Below are 13,370 nucleotides of genomic sequence, written 5' to 3'. Positions count from 1 at the left end.
CCATGTTGTATCTTGTTTTTATTAAGGTCAAATTGGTAAATTAAATAGGAAACTAATGCAACCTTTCACCTCTGCTTTCTTAAATCCCTGAGGGTGACACTAATCTCTGTATCTTCTCTGGGATGCAGTTCCTCTTTGGAGGTTTTTATTGTTTTGTGAGCACACCCTGCCAAGGCTTACTCCTGGCTCTGTATTCAGGAATCACTCTTCTGTTGCTCAGGAGATATTTGTGGTGCCAGGGACCAAATTTTGGTCTACTATATTCAAAGCAAACACGTTAATCTCTGTAGTATCTTTCCAGGCCTTATCCCTTCATTTGTAAGCAAGGAGAGAGAATTTCAGTACTTTTTACCTTAACTTTTCTGAACTAGATTATAATTAGTCTCTTAAAATTTTAGGAGAAAAATTCACCTAAGTATATGCAGTTCCTGCCTTTTCTTCAATTGATTAACCAAAAAATTTTTGAGCAGATCCAATATATTTAGTAGTTGCCATGTTTTGAATTTTGGAATTTTGACATTTTTTCTTTTAAAAATAAGTTATTTAGATTTTTTTTACTCTGAAAAAAGCCATATTTTCTCTTAGACATGTTTCTTTCTCTCTCTCCCCACATTTCTCTAAGTAAACTTCTTTCAATAAAAGCTATCTTGCTTCAAAAATTATTTAATTATGGTGATTTGCAATACTGTTAATGATAAGGTTTTATGCATTTCTGATCTCCACCAGAATGCCCACTTCCCTTCATTGTAGCCTCAGTGTCCCCCAGCCCCCACCCTACCAATTCTGGTCCCCAGTCAACTCTATGCCCTTGTATGATAAGCTCAGTAGTTCTGTAGAGCAGTTCTCAGGTTCTGTTGCCTTAAGTCATGTGGTTATTATCTTCCTATGTTTATATCCCACATGTAGGAGAGATCATTCTGTATCAGTTTCCCTTCTGGCTGACATCACCCAGCATGACATGCTCTAGTTTCATCCATGTAATGGAAAAATTACATGATTTATCTTTTCTCATAGTTTAGTAGTATTGCATGGCATATATGTGTCATAGTTTCTTTATCCAGATATCATTCTTGGACATTTGGGTTGATTCCAGACTTTGGCCATTGTGACTAGTGAGTGATGAACATAGTAACATACTTTTTAAAAAAAAATTTACTAGTGAAACACCATGAGGTACAGTTGTAGACTTACAAATTTTTGTGCTTGGGTTTCAGTTATACAATGATCGAATACCCATCCCTCCAACACCATTCTCTACCACCACTGATCCCAGTATCCCTCCCATCCCCCATCCTCCCCAACCCACCCTTGCAGGGCATTCCCTTTTGTTCTCTCTCTCCTTTTGGGTACTGTGGTTTGCAAAAGAGGCATTGAGTGGCAATCATGTTCGGTCTATAGTCTACTCTCAGCACGCATCTCCCATCCTGGGAGGATTCTCCCAGTACTTTTTATTTGGTACTCCCTTCTCTATCTGAGCTGCCTTTTCCCCTAGCATGTGCGGCTGGCCTCCAAGCCATGGAGTAAACCTCCTGGTACTTATTTTTGAAGGGTTTTTAGGCCCTTTAGTAGATGCCAAAAATTGGGATTGCTGAATAATACGCTATCTCAGTTCTTAGTTTTTAAAGTAGGGCTCATATTGCTTTCCCAAAAGTTCGAATCAGTTGACATTCCCACCAGCAAAGGATGAAGTTCCCTTCATCCTTATATCCCCACGAACACTGGCTGTATTTGTTATTTTTCATATACATCAGTCTAACATGTGTTTGATAATATCTCCCTCCTATTTTGATTTACAATTGCCTAATTAGAAGTGGTGCAGAATATTTTTCAAATACCTCTTATCCATTTATATGTCTTCTTTGAGGAAACTTCTGCTTACCTCTTCTCCCTACTTTTTGATGGAATCCATTTGTTTTATCTATCTTGGATATTGACCCCTTTTCAGATGAATGATAGCAGAATGTGAGTGGTGTCATTTTATTCTGGACATCATTTATTTTGTGGTACAGGGTTTTATTAATTTGTTGTAGCTCCTTTATGTTTGCTTCTGTTTGCTTGACCAAAGGCACTGGAATATTAAAGCTACCTCTAGATTCAATGTCTTGTAGTGTCAGCCTATTTTTTCACTCTGTATAATTTGTGGATTCAGGTACGATATTGTGACCTTTAATCTGTCTTAACTGATTTTTGTGCCTGGTGTGAGATAGGGATCTGAGTTAATTTTTTCACATAAAACTGACTCATTTTACTAAGGTCATTCATTGAAAAGGCTTTTCTTGTTCTCTTACATATTTGTTGATTAGCTGACATATACTTGAGCTTCTGTCTCAGGAATCTCAATTCTATGCCATTGGTCTGAGAGTTGGTCCTTATTTCAGTACCATACTTCCTTGATTGTCATAGCTTTATAGTATAATTTAAAGTTGGTGGAGGAAAACGGGAAGCCTCCCATATTGCTTTTTTCTAGGATTCATTTGGCTATTTGGGTCAGGAAGGATTTTTACTCCACATACATTTTAGCAGAATTTGATCTACATATTTAAATATATGACATGGGTATCTTGGGCTAGCAGTCTCTTTTGTTGCTGGCAGCAGCAAGAACTCCCAATCAATCACTCTACCGCACAGGTGAGTAACCACCACTGTACAGATGGTCTTCCAGTTTTAGTATATAGTCAGCAAATCACATGAAACATTCAACATTTTATTATAAAATAGGTTTTGTATTATATGAGTTTGTCCAAGTATAGGTTAATGTAAGTGTTCCGATCATGTTTAAGTTTGGACTAGTAAAATCAATAATGTTTGTTATATCATCTGTGTATATGTGTTTTATAAATTCCTGTTTCCAACTTACAGTGGGTATATTGGGACATAACCTGTATGGAAATCAAGGAAGATTTGTATATTTATCGTGATTTTTCTTTATAAACTGAAGAATAATTCCTGGTGGTGTCTATGAATCTATTATCACTGTAGGTTAGAACTCAACCGTTTGAGGGTAGGGTCCCAATGCCCGGGCGCAGGCTCTGCTGAGTCGCAGCCTTCCCATCCTCTGCCCCGCTCTGCCAAGCTTCCACTTCGGGCCATGCAGTTCCGCGCCAGAATCAGGAATGCGGCGTGTCTGAGCCACTTCACACGGGCCAGTAACATGATGGCCAAGCTGGCCAAGACGTGCATGCTCCGCATCAGCCCTGAGAAGCTCAACTTCATCATCTGGGATCAGGTGGTCAGTTGGGGAGTGAGTACGTGGTGTGAACTGGAGCAGGAGAATTTCTTCAGCGAATTTCAGATGGAAGGTGTCTCGGCGGACAGCAATAAAACTTATTTAGAACTGACATCAGAATACTTATCTCGAGCCTTGAAAAGTGCTCAGAACGCTAGAGCCTTGAAATTAAAACTGACCAATAAACACTTCCCCTGCCTTTATAGAATTGCCTGTCTTTATAGAATTGTTATCTGCAATGAATAGTAGTCGCATTGGGACACATGGCATTCTCACAAAGTTTATTCCTAGAAAATTGTGGAGGGATTTACAAGAACCTACAATCCCAGCCTCTGATGTTAGCATTTATTTACCAGTCTTGAAGATTATGAAGAGTGTTGTGGAAAAAGTGAAAAACACCAGCAATCACCTTATTATTGAAGCAAATCTAAATAGAGAGTTGAACTCAAAAATAGAAACCAACCTTGTGTGTGTTACAACTCATTTTAAAGATCTTGGAAACCCTCCACTAGCTTCTGAAAATACATCTCAAGATAGAACTGTCACGGTCACTGTCCTCCCGTTGTTCATCGATTTTGCTCGAGCAGGCCCAGTACAGTCTCCATTGTGACACTTGTTATGTGTTTGGCATATCAAATACCTCACGCATACCTCGCCAGGCTTATCTGTGTGGGTGAGATACTCTCGGTTGCTGGGCTCTCCGAGAGGGGCAGAGGAATCGAACCTGGCTCAGCCGGGTATAAGGCAAACACTTTACCCACCGTGCTATGGCTCCAGCCCTTAAGATAAAAATCCAGAACAAATGGCTGAAGTGCACATAGACATTAAGAAACTCCTACTTGCTGGACAACAAATAAATCCTACAAAGACTATATGCAATATTGTGAAAAACAAGATCGTTCATCTTGTCTTGCCCCATGAAGATGTGTCCCTGCAGTACTTCATCCCTGCGTTGTCATAGAAGCAAGTTATACATGCGGGGTCTCAGGGACCTCTTTCAGATCCTGGAGAAGCAGCAGGGGGATGTGTTCTAAGTCACCTGCATTTTTATGGCAGCATAAATCCTATACACATCCCTTATCTTACCATTGTAATACAATTTTTTTTGTTTTTGTTTTGGGGTCCTATCCAGCACTGCTCAGGACTTACTCCAGGCTCTGGTCTCAGGTTGTGCTCAGGGGACCACATGCAGTGTCAAAGATTGAACAGAGGATTGACCATTTGCAAGAAAAGTTTGCCTCACTCACTATACTCTTTCTGGCCTACTGGTAAAATATTTTAACTAAAAGTAGTGCAGCACAGTAGGATAAACATATTACTTCATACATCTTGTGTACTTCATATGTCTTATATTTCTCATGGATTTTAAATAGCACTTTTTAATTGAAGTTATAAAAATGCTCCTGTATTTAGAATTAGTGTGGTAATAAAAATTTCAAAAGTAAAAAAAAACAACCAGCCATTCTGTTATCATTTAACTTCTATATGTTCACACTCTACTAGAAGATCATATTGTCTTCCATGTCCCTGGAATCACTGTTGTAATCTATTAGAATATCTGGGTAGAATTTTTCTACTATAAATCACTCTAAGAAATATAGGTTTTATCTATTAGATTCACTACTTAGATTCATTATTCATACTTAGATTCCCTACTCAGATATTTGCATTATAGAGACTTTCTCAAAGATACCTAGATTTTATTTCAGATAGCAGACTCTTGTTTTAAGAACTAACTCAGGTGTGGGAATTGGACAAAGGACTGTGACTTAAAATTTTAGGGACTAAAATTAGGAGTCTCACTATTCTTGATATTTTTAGTTTTAAAATATCAAAAATAAAATTTTTGATATTTTAATTGTGTGATGTTTTGATTGTTCGTTTATTTTATCTGTGGGAAACCCACAATTTCAGAGACCTCTGTGATCTCTGGCCTTAATTGCTCTCCTTTGTGCAATAATGTCTGTCTCACCTAACAGGCAAGTGTGACTGCCTGGCCAATGTTATTCCAGAATCTTAACATTACCATGTCTATTATTATCAGGCCAACAGCAAAATCTTCTATCAATAACTGTAGATAAGAGGAATGCTATCACAAAGTTTTTCCATAAGAATGTTACTCTTACAGTCACATTCCATTGTACTTTCATGGAAGATGCTTGGGAATATAATCATCAGGTAGATTTTATTAATAGTGGAAGAGCTTAATAGATTCATTCTCACATGTTTACCTCTTGGAACTATTTGACTTCTCTAATACTTTGCCAAAGACGTTTTGAAATTTCAACCTTTATTTTCTGTAGGCTTTTATTGTTTCCAAACTTCAAAGAGTCACTCTAGTGTATTAGGATGAGCTCCAGGCAATCATGCCAAAGTGGTAAATTATGAATCACGGAATAGTGTCCCATTTGAAACGTTTTCCCCATCCAGCTTTATATTCCATCCTTCCTGTTATATTACCTCCAGCTCTAGTCCCAGGCATTTTATCTTTGTTCCTGCCAATACAACACCGCAGTTAAGTTCCAAAATGTAGTGAATAATACCTTTATTCTCATACCAGCAATGGTAAGTTCCTATTTGGGACATAATGAGGCTTTACTCTAAAAATAAATCTTTAGCCCATAAAGGGAGACAAAACAGATCTTGAGGAAGACAAGAATAATTTTATGAAAGACTTTATGAGTTCTCAACAATGGAGTAAAAGACTATAACAAAAGACTATGAAATCCCAAGGTTTAAATTTTCAAAGTTTATCTTTCTGAATATCACTATTCAAGGTATTAGGATCCATTTTTTTTTCTCTACGAAGGTCTGAAATTTACCATAATTACCAAAGTTGTGAATTCAGTATTTTTTATAACTCCTTTGTTTGTGATCAAATTTCAAGCCCTATATTGAGCACAATTTTCCCTCTGATTGCAGGAGAAGAAAATCTCATTCAGTTCTACCTAAGGCCTTTGTGATTTTTAACCAAAACTTGGTTTTTTGAGTTGACCAGTCTATACTTTCATTTTGCTCTTTTAGCATTTCTATTAAAATTAACAGCACTCAATCATCAACCCACTGCTTATCATTACAATTTACCCATATTCTTCAAGCCTGGAAATCCTTGACTAAGTCAGATCAGGTCTACATAAAACACAAACCAGTTGCCTAGAGTTAAGATCTTTAGTTATTATGATTCTGCCATGCGAGGTATAGAAACACTACTTATCTAAGTGATAGGGACTTGCTGCTATCTGAGAAATAAGTAATCTAATTACAGAATTCTATCCTGAGAGTCTGTTTCATTGGCATCTTTAGACTGAACTCTGTAAGACTACTCAGAAGCCTGAGGGTGGTTTGCAAGTAGTTTACCTGTGAGGGGGCTGCACAAGAACTCCATTTATCACAATTATCCGCAATCCACCCTATAACCACAAATTGTTTACATATTTTCCACAGGTATAATGTATTCATCTTCTTCTACCTTAGCTGTCTCATCCTAATACATGATCAGTTTAAAATCCACTTTTCATATTAATCATATTAATATGTAGAGGAGGTTTCTCAAATTAATTCCTTAAGTATATTTTATAGAGCAGTTTTTCTCAAAGTGAATATCTGTAATCTATTAGGGAAAGTTATCTGTTGACCACCTCGCTAACATACAATGGTGGAAGGGGCACTGGGTAACTTCTGTAGATACTGCTGAAAAAATCAGGAAGTGTGTAACGCACAGAAGTCACTGACCCTCTAGAAATGGTAAAGCCCTTATTGGCAAATGTTGGACGCCTCTTGATCAGTTCTAGTACATGGGAGAGATTCAGATTTGAAACTGAATGGTTTTCTCAGACTACTCGGTAGATGAATTTGTGACTTCATCTAGTGTAAAGTCCTTTTATGATTTTAAATTGTATCTTTCAGTTTTAGCTTGTCATTTCTGTCAACTTATTTATCTTGAAAACGTGGGACTTCATGAGTACTATAAGGATTTACTTTGGAGAAATAACTCCATATCTATTTGCGATAGGTCGGACTTCTGAGATTCCAAAAGGATAATGTCTTAAAATTCTTAAGTTGCCCTATTGTTTAATTGAATACTTCTTTGTGGCACTACTCCACGTCTTTCTAAGATCTGTCTCTTAATGTTTATCAGTAACAACCTCTGCTTCATCTTTAGATAATGTTTCTAAGCAAAGGTCTGATTTTATCTCTGATCAGTAATCACTTCCTAAGTTTACATCACTTGCTATCTGGAGAGGTATGTAATTTTCAAAACCATTATGACACAGCTTTTTTTGTTTCAACTATCCTTGTGTTAACTTATGTCATCCCTTTCATATTTTAGTAAGGAAGAAGATACATTCAACATTCTTAGAAATCAGTTCAATGCTATCATCCAATTCATAGGTACATTTTCTACTTTTTACATTACCTAAACTGAAATAATGCTAAACTTTCTTCCATGCCTAACAAGAATAAACTTTTCTCCATTTCCAATAATATTCTTTTCATTATTCCTTAAGCATTAAAATGTTATCATACCTAAGATATAATGCCCACAAAATTCTTTAAGACCTTCAAAAAGAGGGAGATAACATTTTCCTCAATATTCTTTTATTCTAATCACTACCAGCTTCCAAAAGTATTCCCAGATTTTCAAGTATTTTAATAATAGTACTTATCTTCCATAAGTGAATTAATCCTCTATTGCTACACATCACATCATTCTCAAAGCTAATATTTTAGGACAACAAATATGTTATCTAATAGTTTAGCTTAGCTGGTAGTGATTTAAGGTGTCTTTATGTTGCTATTATTAAGAAGCTGGAAGGGGATTCATTTTATATTATATATTTATATACATATATATTATGTAAAAGTACTGCTTAAACAGCCACTAATTAAGGTGATTGAAGCAAGCATGAACTCCACAATACTTAAAAAATATTTTTTAATTTTTAAATTTTTCATAAAGTTGTTCACAGTAATTTTTTACATTCAATATTCCAACACCAATCCTACTATCATTGCACCATTACTTTGAATCTTCCCACCAACACCCCAGTCTGCCCCTTAGGCAGATGTTAAATAATTGATTTTGTATTGCTTGCCATGAACAGTGGGAGGTATCATGTGGCCGTGGAAGTGCTGCACAATCCTGGAATTCTAAAATGTTTAAATATTTGGGGTCTGCACTCTTATCTGTGGCGTGCTGCTCTCCTCCCAGATTCATTTGTGAGTCTCTGAATCATGGCCATTAATGTGCTTAAATGGTGCCCTGAGGCTGTTCTTGGGCATGACTGCCAGAAAATGACAGCATGACTGCAGGGACATCACCCATCCCCTACTCTGTGATACCTGGAGTTTTCAGTCACTGGTCCCACAAACCTGGGTTTTCCAGCAGATTCCTTCTCATGCATGGGGGCTCAGGACGAGCCTGTGAAGGTCAGCCATGAGTGTGGTGGTGATTGGATTCTGGAGGTTTGTGGCCGCCAGGGTTCATTTGGGGCAGGCAGAGGGACATACCTCCCCTGCTCCAAGGTGCCTCAGTGAAATCAGAGAGGGGAAACATCTCTGTGCCATGCTGCTCTCCTTCAAGATTCATTTGTGAGACTCTGAATCATGGCCACTAACGCACTTAAATGGCTGGCTTTTGATCTCTTTCGAGATTTATTTATGAGTCTCTGAAGCAAGGCCATAAATGAGCTTGGATAGCTGAGCTGGAGGTGGTTTGTGGGTGTGGCTCCCACAGACCTAACTTTTGGCCATTCAATTTCTGGGGAAACTTGGTCCCAAATTGTTGGGGTTCAGCCAGAGGCACTGTGGCTATTTGGGGGCATCAGGAAGCCTGGAAAGCACCATCAGGCTTCTGATGCACTCACCATCCCTCCAGGTACAGGTTGACCTGGGCAGCACAGTACTCCCAGGAGATTCATTATTTAAGGTTTACATAAAACTGGAGAAATTATTTCCAAGATAGCTGACTGGAGATCTAAATTCCTTACCATTAATACAAATACATAAATATATTTGAATGTCTTTGCAGCATGGAAGCTATATAGTAAAATACAAAAAGAGAAAACTTCAATTCCATTTATAATCTACTCTTATAAATCATGGTTTATTTATTTATTTTTTGCTTTTTGAGTCACACTTGGTGATGCACAGGGGTTACTCTTGGCTTTGCACTCAGTTGTTATTCCTGGTGGTGCTCAGGGAACCATATGAGATGCTGGGAATCAAACCCGGGTTGGCCACGTGCAAGGCAAACGCCCTACCCACTGTGCTATCTCTCCAGCCCCTAAATCATATGTTTTAACTTCTGCATAGTCTATTGTTAGACATGAACATTATATTCAATTACCATTCAAGGACAATGTTTTGAAGCTCTGCCATTTGAAAAAAGAATGAACGAATTTATGAATCTATTTTTAAACCACTGCATAAGAGCTTAATAACATTGATCACTTGATCATGTGACATCCCGTTAACTCATCGATTTGCTTGAGCGGGTATCAGCAACGTCTCCATTCATCCCTGTTGCGTGCTACTGTAGCCCAATGGTATCTGCTCATTCTTGGAACACAAAGAGCTTCAAACCTATTGTTCAAGGTCTTGACGAAGAAGTCTGACCATCTCGTATGTGGGCGGCCATGCAATCTTTTGATGTCCCGTGGAATCCAGTAGGTAATGGCACTAGTCCAGAGGTTGTCTCCAAATCTCATTACGTGTCCAGCCCATCTGATTTTCAACACCTTGGCAAATGAGACAGCATCCCTGATTCTTGACCATCGACGAAAGTTGGAACTCCGGAGTATTTCTCTCATTTGAGTGAAGCATGATATTCCAAGCCTCTTTCAATTCCTCTTTGGGTGACCCAAATAGCATTCTCATACTGTTGTTGTCGGGCACAGGTCTCTGAGGTGTATGCAGGAAGAACAGTGGAATCAAAGAGATGTGCCCAGAGCTGGAGGTCCTTCGTCCTCTTAGCTATTTCTTCGATGCTCTTGAAGCGGCATTCCAAGCCGCTTTCTTCCTCCTGTGCAACTCAGGTGCCAGGTCATTCGTCATGTTGATTTCTCTACCTAGGTACACATAACTGTTGCATTCAGAGATGTTCGTTCTGGAGCATCAGGAACGAGACCATTTCTCATAAACATTGTCTTCGTGAGATTCAGCTGTAGTCCGACCTTTCCACACTCACGGTCGAAGTTGGCCAGCATTTGTGCCGCTTGGCTAATATTTGGTGTGATTAGATTCATAACATCATGTATGGACATTACATAATGTAATGCACAAAATATTACATATGTCTAACATCAGTGTAGTTCTCTACTAACACATAAAAACTTCAACACCATTGAATGAATGAAATGAATGAATGAGTGAAAACGAATAACTATATTAACATATAAATAGGTTTAATTGAAAATAGGAAAATACATAAAGGTCTTTTTTTTGAGACATCAAATCAGCTATAATCCTTCAGAATAAGAAGACTTGATTTTTTAATTTGTTGAGGAAAAATGAGAAAAAAATAAACAAATTAATAAGGTAATAATTCCAATCATAACACTGATTGATGGCCAGGATTTAAATAAATTTTACTATTACTGAGATAACACTTTACTTAACAAACATTCTGGATGAGATAACATAGGCAACTATAAATATCAGCAAAAAATATATCTGAATGTGCTAAAGTTATCAGTAGTTTCCTTATATTATTATGAAACATCTATATGTCAAACAGGATAGACATCACACAATGATAGAGAAATTGACAAGTTGCTCTAAAATTCATATGGAAATTCTATAAAGGTCTTTTTGGTTGTGAGAAGGTTGTGGAAAGAACTTACTTTCTATCTTAATGGGCAGTTACTAAATTAAGTTTAAAATTTTTTTTTAAACTTCACCCAATTTTTCATTGTTGTTGAATATACAATATTTTGTTATATATATGTTGATGCTGTTGAATATACAATATTTTATTATATATATGTTGATGCTGTGTAGCCTAATGTTTTATAGCTTTTACTTTACATATTTTTGGAAATGAGGAAAACAATAACACAATGTTTAGAAATATATAAAACTTTAATAAAATTAAAATAAAATTAGGTATTTTTTTCAGGAAAACAGAGCCCTAAAGATTATTGTTCTACAAACCAACAGTTAGTATCATACTCAATAGAGAAAAATTGAAGGTTTTACCCAAAGATCTAGACAAAAACAAGGATATAAGGATTTGACTCTTAACACAACTTTTCAATGGAGTTTAAAAGTCCTAAACAGAAAATAACAATAGGAAAACTATAAAAAAGATATCTGACTGGAAGACAACAAGTAAAAGCTATTATTTTGTGGATGATATAGTAATATATAGAACAGTATAAAGACTTCATCAAAAAACCCTATTAGGAATAATGATTTAGAAATAACAAATAGGCATAATATAATATGTACATATAAATATATAAAATTGTTGTAGTCTTATAGTGACTTAATGAAAAAACAGAATTTAAGAAATCTTATTTGCAATTAAGCCAGAAAACAAAGAATATAACAAGACAGTTGAAAGGTATGAACTGAAAACTGTAGATATTTTTAAAGAAAAACAAGAAAACACAAAGAAGTAAAAATCATTCATGTTTATGGGCTAAAAAAAGATATTATTAAAATGGCCACTCATTGTAATCCCTACAAAAATACCATTGGCATTTATTTCATTTTATTTTAGGTTTTTGTGTTCCACCAGTGATGCACAGGGGTTACTCCTGACTGTTCTCAGAAATCACTCCTGATGAGCTCTGGGACCCATGTAGGATGCCAGAGATTGAATACAGGTCAGCCACATGCAAGGCAAATACCCTATTCTATAGTGAGTGCCATACCTTCACTCTGGCCCCACCAATGGCATTTTTAAGTGAAAATATAACAAGAAAATCTAAAAGCTAAAAGAAATCACAAAATATTCTGAATGATCAAAGAAATTATTAAAGTAAAATGAGGAATGATACTGTCTGATTTTAAATTATACTACAAAACATAATAATTAAAACAGTTCAGTGTTGGAACAGTCACACACCAGTAAGCTAGAATGGAACACTTAGAAATAATCCATACATATATGGGCATCTAATCTATGTCAAGGATTCAAGACATAGTATAATGGGGAAACATTGTATAATTTAAGACATTGTATAATGGGGAAAGTGTAGGATAACATTGGGTTTGTCCTTTCAGCCTTGCCTCAGGGAACTTTGTTTACCTTAAAGCAATGTCTTTTCTGTATGGACACAGGAAAACAGTTAATATTATGCTTTGTAACTTGGGAGTTGATTGACTCCAATAATATTCTCTCGACTTAGTTACCCATAGTTCCTAGCACCACAAAAGCAGGGTCCCGGCGAGGGACTAAACAAACCCAGGGCAAGCTGTGAGCTACCCTGGCATCAGAATGGGCCAGGCCAAAGTGCCACAATACTCAACTACAAATTGAGAGCGTGATCATAGACAAATATTGTCATGATCCAAAAATAACAACGAGACTAGGATCCTACTGGGGTTAGCAAGACTAACCTGGCCTGAGGACTGTAGTCTGGAATATATAGTAAGACTTCCTCAGAAAGAACGAAACTTTAAGTTGATACATCTCTTACTGTGCTCATACAGAATAACATTGCTAGAAATATTAGAAGTAGATTTACTACAAATATTTAAGTGGATTACCAGCTGAGGAAAGAAGAAAGCGACACACCCTGGATGGGATCCCGCCCTTAAGTGGATCTTCGAGTAATCCAGAATAATCTCTTTAGATGAGGTTTTAGCCTTGAGTTTATCTCCTGGAGTAGTGGTCATACCCCTCCTTGTTGATTTGTTAATGTTCAACCCACCTTTGTGTTACACCCTATGTGATTGCTATATAAACTAAGACTGTAAGAGGAGAGAGGGGACAGAGTTAGAAGCAAGAAGGGCAGGTTGGGCTCCAGAAGTCAGGGTCAGGCAGAATCCAGGGAAGAAGCAGAGAATGGAAGAAGACGGGGCAGAGTCAGAAGTGAGAGTGAGAAGGGCTCCAGAGAGAGAAGCAGCAAGGCTCCAGTGAGAGAAGCAGAAAGGCTCCAGAGAGAGAGATCGGAAGAGACCAGAGGAGACACTA

The 13,370-nt window shown here is 37.1% G+C and overlaps 1 pseudogene; it reads left to right on the top strand.

Moving 5' to 3' along the window:
• Positions 1 to 3,088: 3,088 nt before the first annotated feature.
• Positions 3,089 to 4,187, top strand: LOC130026171 (checkpoint protein HUS1-like; annotated as a pseudogene).
• Positions 4,188 to 13,370: the final 9,183 nt, after the last annotated feature.

Source organism: Sorex fumeus, unplaced genomic scaffold, assembly GCF_029834395.1.
Source record: "Sorex fumeus unplaced genomic scaffold, SorFum_2.1 ptg000033l, whole genome shotgun sequence".
NCBI lineage: Eukaryota > Metazoa > Chordata > Mammalia > Eulipotyphla > Soricidae > Sorex > Sorex fumeus.
The sequence above is the reverse complement of the archived record's forward strand: the minus strand, read 5'-3'. Positions and strand labels throughout refer to the sequence as shown.